This window comes from Garra rufa, chromosome 17 (assembly GCF_049309525.1).
Source record: "Garra rufa chromosome 17, GarRuf1.0, whole genome shotgun sequence".
NCBI classification, from domain to species: Eukaryota; Metazoa; Chordata; class Actinopteri; order Cypriniformes; family Cyprinidae; genus Garra; species Garra rufa.
The window spans coordinates 40,576,819-40,583,073 of NC_133377.1; positions in this window are offsets into that span (position 1 = coordinate 40,576,819).

Sequence of the window (6,255 nt, forward strand, 5' to 3'; positions counted from 1 at the left end):
ATTTTATTTATGTGCTAAATTGTCACCAAAAATAGCAAAATAATGCAAAAAAAAAAATCAATATATACATTTACAAAATTGTATTATATTCATAAATTTTTGATTATAAATAATAATAAATAATACATTAAATAAATAATAATTAAATAACAATAAATAAGTAAATAATTGTCATAATTTATGACAGTAATAGTAATAGTAATAGTAAAATAAACTTTATTTTCTTTCAGCACAGTGTAGTTCCTTATTTTTTTCAATTCATTTAATGGTGAAAAATGAGGTTTGATCATGAGATTGCCTCTTTTATCAGAACAGCTGTGTGTGTGATGGTGATTTCTCCTGTCATGACTCTTTTGTTTAGCGTGTTTTTCTCTCTGGTCCTCAGGTATGAGCTGCGGATCCGTTACCTCCCCAAGGGCTTCCTCAATCAGTTTGCTGAAGACAAACCAACTCTCAACTATTTTTATCAGCAGGTGGGTGAAGGTGCCCTCTCCCTTGATCAGATGAGCTCAGTGTGTGTGTGTGTGTGTAAAGTAGGTCAGCGGGTTTGTGGCACGTCTCTTCTTCCTCTCTCTGTGACTGAAGAAGCGTCCTCGCTGTCAGGGAGAATCATGGCTGAGTTTTATTGCGGCTGTTGATCATTTGGACAATGGAAGGCCGTTACGGCAGGCTCTGTGTGATGAAGCGCTGTTATTTTGCGAGCTGTGATGAGTGATTTAGTGTTTGTGTTTGCTGAACACCTGCCGCTGCGTCACCCCACAGAACAACAGCAAACAGCTTGAGCTCTGTCAGATCATCCATCACTCACACTTTACAATCACTATCATTAATGACTGCAAATATTAGATATTAGTATGTCATATTATGCTTAATCAATCAACAGCTAAAAATATAATGTTGCATTGTATATTTATTTGTGTCTCTATCTATCTAATCAATCATGTAATATAAAATAAGATTTTAAAGGGGATTTAGAATTATATCTTAAGCGTATAATAGCTTTCGTTTTTATATTATAAACAATATTACATTATTATGCCTACCATTATAATGATATGAAGAAAAAATGTATGCTGTTTTTAAAAAACATTATTATATTAATAATATATTATTATTATCTAAATTGCATTATAATAATTTTCTTTGATATAATTTATCATTTTTACATTATATATTACATTTTAATATATTTTATCTAAAATTACATTATTTAATATATTTTTTCCTAAAATTATTATATTTTAATTACATTATAATAATTTTCATCAATATCATTGTTACATTATATATGACATTTTAATATATTTTGTCTAAAATTATTAAATCTAAAAATTGCCTTATAACAATTTGCATTGATATCATTATTACATGATATATTGTACATTATTTATTGCAACATTTTAATGTTTTTAAAAAACATTATTATATTAATAATATATTATTATTATCTAAATTGCATTATAATCATTTTCATTGATATCATTATTACATTATATATTGCATTTAAATATTTTTTTCTAAAATCGTTAAATCTAAAAATTGCATTATAACAATTTGCATTGATATCATTGTTACATAATGTTTTATATATTATATAGTACAATGTTTTAATATATTTTTTTCTAAAATTATTATATCTAAAAATTGCATTACTTAATAATGTAGTGTTAAGAAAAAAACTACATACTGTATTATATTATATTTATCAATTAATGTTTATATTCAATAATTTTATATAAGGAAAAATATACATACATAATATTTTATACATAATATCTTAACTTTTTACAATTTTTTTATTTAAATAATAAATTACATTTAAAATTAAATTATATATAATTTATATTGTATATAGTTTCAGATATACGTTTTGTAAATTTTATAAATATGTATACTTCAGATACTTTATATTAAATTATCAAGTAAATAATATAATAATTAACGACATTAATATAATTTTACATAAATTAATACTATGTATTTTTTCTTCATACGAGTATTAACTAATTTATTGGTTCAGCATTATATGATGCATTATATATTTATGAATAAATAAATATAAGTAAATAATTGTAAATATTTTGTACAAATTGCAATATTTTGTATAAGAAATGTTATTCCTTATATTTAAGTATTAAATATAAACATAATAAATGTACTACAGTATGTACTTTATCAGTTAAGCCTAATATAATTAAATAATGTATATGATATCACTGTACTAATAATTTGTTATTTTTAATATATTAGTAATATACAATAACTATAATTCTAAATTTATAATAATTAAATACCATTATAATAAATATAAAATTATTAATTTAATTATAGTATGTGTGTGTGTGTGTGTGTGTGTGTGTGTGTGTGTGTGTGTGTATGTGTGTGTATATATATATATATATATATATATATATATATATATATATATATATATATATATATATATATATATATATATATATATATAATTAAATAATGAATAAGTTAATAATTGTTATAATCATTTATGACATTAATAGGTTTTATATAACATTTATTATTTAAATTATAGTAAATATAAATTAAAGTAAGCCTTTATTTCACTTCCATTCATTTCTTTAGTAGACACTTTTATCCACAGCAACTAAAATCTCCAAATGTTTCTGTTTCCAGGTGAAGAATGATTACATGCTGGAGATTGCGGATCAGGTGGAGCAGGAGATAGCGCTGAAGCTGGGCTGTCTTGAAATCAGGTCCGTTCTTCGTCCCGTCAGACTGAGCATTGGGGATGTGACACACTCGTGTTGATTTGTGCTTTTGTCTTTTCCAGGAGATTCTACAGAGAGATGAGAGGAAATGCTCTGGATAAAAAATCCAACTATGAACTCTTAGAGTAAGTACCGATCGTTTCGGAATATATTAATGCTGAATATCAATCTCATAAATGTTAATGGCCAATACAGCAGAGCTAGTGACCAATGTGATGTCAGAAATGCCAGGATATTGGCTGACAGATCAGGCCTAGAAAAGCAGAGCTACTGCTGAACATGATGTCCTCACCGCACACACACAGAGTCACTCTTCATCTCAGGGAGGACTGACACACACACTCACACACACACATACGCTTGTTTGCATTAGTTCCGGGTCATTCCATCAGTCGCCTGCAGACATACAGCGGCGCTCTGGCCCTTCAGGGGGCGGGACAGGGCAGAGAGAGTGCACCAATCACAGAGCCACTCTGATTTGAGTGACAGTTGCACAGACAGCAGCTGGAGGGAAGGACAACATCACCTGATTCACCTCTGAACTCTTATTTTACTATCCCATTATACCATTATAGTTTTTTTTTATGTATTTACTTTTTAGATTTTCTGTTTTCTTTTTCATTTTAGTAATTTTGTTGAGTTTTCAATATTTTTTTGGTTTATCTAATTTGTGTCGGTGTGTTTTGTTATATATTTTTATTTCAGTTTTAGTTATTGAAGTACTCAGAATTAAAGAAAGTAAAAATGAGAAATGTAAAAAGTATACAATTAAACAATTATATTTATGCTATAGTATATATATATATATATATGACAAATTACATTTTTGTAATTTATATACTTAATTTTAATTTTTAATATATATATATATTTTTTTAAATATATATATTTTTTATATTTTTTCCCTTTTCTTTTAGGGCATGAACAACATTTCCATACATTAAATTTTTTGTTTTATTTTTTATATACCATATATATGTATATTATATATTTATTTTTTATTTATTTTTTTAGGGTAGACATTACATTTTAAATTACATTTTAATTATATATATATATATTTTTTGAATCTATTATTTTTTAGATTTTTACATTTTCTGTTTTCATTTAATTTGAGCTAAATAGTTTGTAATTTTGTTACGTGCTATGTCATTATTATTATTATTATTATTATTTTTACTAATTTATATTTTATTTCTTTTTATTTCTTTATTTGTATTTTTTTAAATGTCTATATAGTTTGTATTTATTTTATTTTAGTATAAATTATATAATGTAAAATATATCAATAAATAAATGAAAACTGAAATAAAAATTAAAAACCCCTCTCTCTCTCTCTCTCTCTCTCTCTCTCTCTCTATATATATATATATATATATACATTTCATATATATATATATATATATATATATATATATATATATATATGTATATATATAATTTATTTCATTATTACTTTTTTAAACTATTGAATTTATATATATATATATATATATATATATATATATATATATATATATATATGAAATGTATTTATATATATATATATATAGAGAGAGAGAGGTTTTTAATTTTTATTTCAGTTTTCATTAATTTATTTTTAAATAAAATATTTATATTTTAGTTTATTAATCATGTATATTATTTAACATTTTATTTTATATGTGCTATTTAAGTAATAATTTTTATTTTATTTTTTGAAAGTAGTTTTATTTACTTATAATTATAAATAATTATGGTTTCCGCCACTGAATAAAATTTTTTTAACAAATTTTGAATCCTTTTTATCCCGTTTTACTATTTATTTAAGTGTGACATAAACTCGCAATTGCCAGTTATGAAGTCAGAATTGCGAGATAAAAAATCTGACTTCTTTCTCTCAAATGCAAGTTTGTATCTCGCAATTCTGACTTTTTTCTCTCAGAATTTTAAGATATAAATTCTAAAATTATAAAGTCCAATTCTGAAAGGAAAAAATAGACTGATATATTCTCAGATTTTTGAGTTTATATCTCACAATTCTCACTTATAACTTGCAATGTTATGTGTTATGAAGTCAGAATTGTGAGATATAAACTCGCAAATCTGAGAAAAAAGTCAGAATTGTGAGATAAAAAGTCACAATTACTTTTTATAATTTTTTATTCATTGGCAGAAGCAGACTTCTATAGACAATAACCCTGCTCTGAGCAACAGATTAGGACAGATTTGTATAACGTCGTTCCCATTTGTGTTCTTAGTGCTTTTATTGTAAAGTATGTGAATGAGTCATCATAGCGCGTGAGTATCTGGCAGCGTTTGTGTGCTGTTAACCTCTCCGGACTAAAGGTTTAGCTCAGCAGTTAAAGTATCGACTGATGTGCCGCTCTCAGGGTCCATAAACATGGACGAATTGTTTTGGCGAGATGCCACGCGGTTAAAGCTGAGCGAAGCCAAACCGGAGCGCTTTTCATTTAGATTAAATGATGAAACAATCATCAGGGACTGCTGGCTTTTATTGGCCTTTAAATCTACAGGCCTGCTCTCAGAGAAAAACATGCTGGCTCAACACGTCTTTATCTACAGGACAGGGGTTTTCCAGTTTAATATGGTGATTTTAGTCTAAAAAATAAGGCAAAAAGCATTCAGTTACGTAAGGAAAAAATCTGAAAATATTTTTAGGAAGAATAAAAACAAAATGATATCTTTTATTTCAGTTAGTTTTTTTTGTTAAGAAGTATTTATAAATATTAATCTTTTTAAATTTGTATATTTTCTTTTATTTTTTGTAATTTAGTTATATGCTTTTGTCATTTTTTAAGGTTTCTTTTAAAAAAATATTTTATTTTGTAATTTTTTTAGATTTTAAAATTATTTAGTAATATATATTCAAATGTATTAATTATTTTTTTGTATTTTTACATTTTCTGTTTTCATTTTAATTTTAGCTCAAAATTAAGTTAATCTAGATAGTTTCCTTTTTCACATTTTTTTTGTAGCTTTGCTATTTTCTTTTTTTTAGATTGTAAAATTATTTAGTAAAATATATTCAATTTTATTAATTAATTTTTCTTACTTTTACATTTTCTGTTTTTATTGTTAAGTTAGCTAAATTGTAATGTATTTTTTATTTTATGTGCTTTTCTCATTTTTATAATTGTTTTAACTTTGATTTGTATTTTATTTATTTGTATTTATTATATTTATTTGCATTTTTTAAATGTCTATAGTTTGTATTTATTTTTATTTTAGTATAAATTATATAATATAAAATCTATACATATATAAAAAATCTGAAAATATTTTTAGGAAGAATAAAATCAAAATTATTTTTCATAATTTTTATTTATTTATTTATTTTTTTATTTAGTTATGTGTTTTTGTCATTTTTGATAGTTTCCTTTTTTAATTTTAAATTTTTTGTAGCTTTGCTATTTTATTTTGTCATTTTTAGTATACCTTATATAATTTAAAATATATCAATGTATTAAAACTATGAAAATATTTTTCGGAAGAATAAAAACGAAAT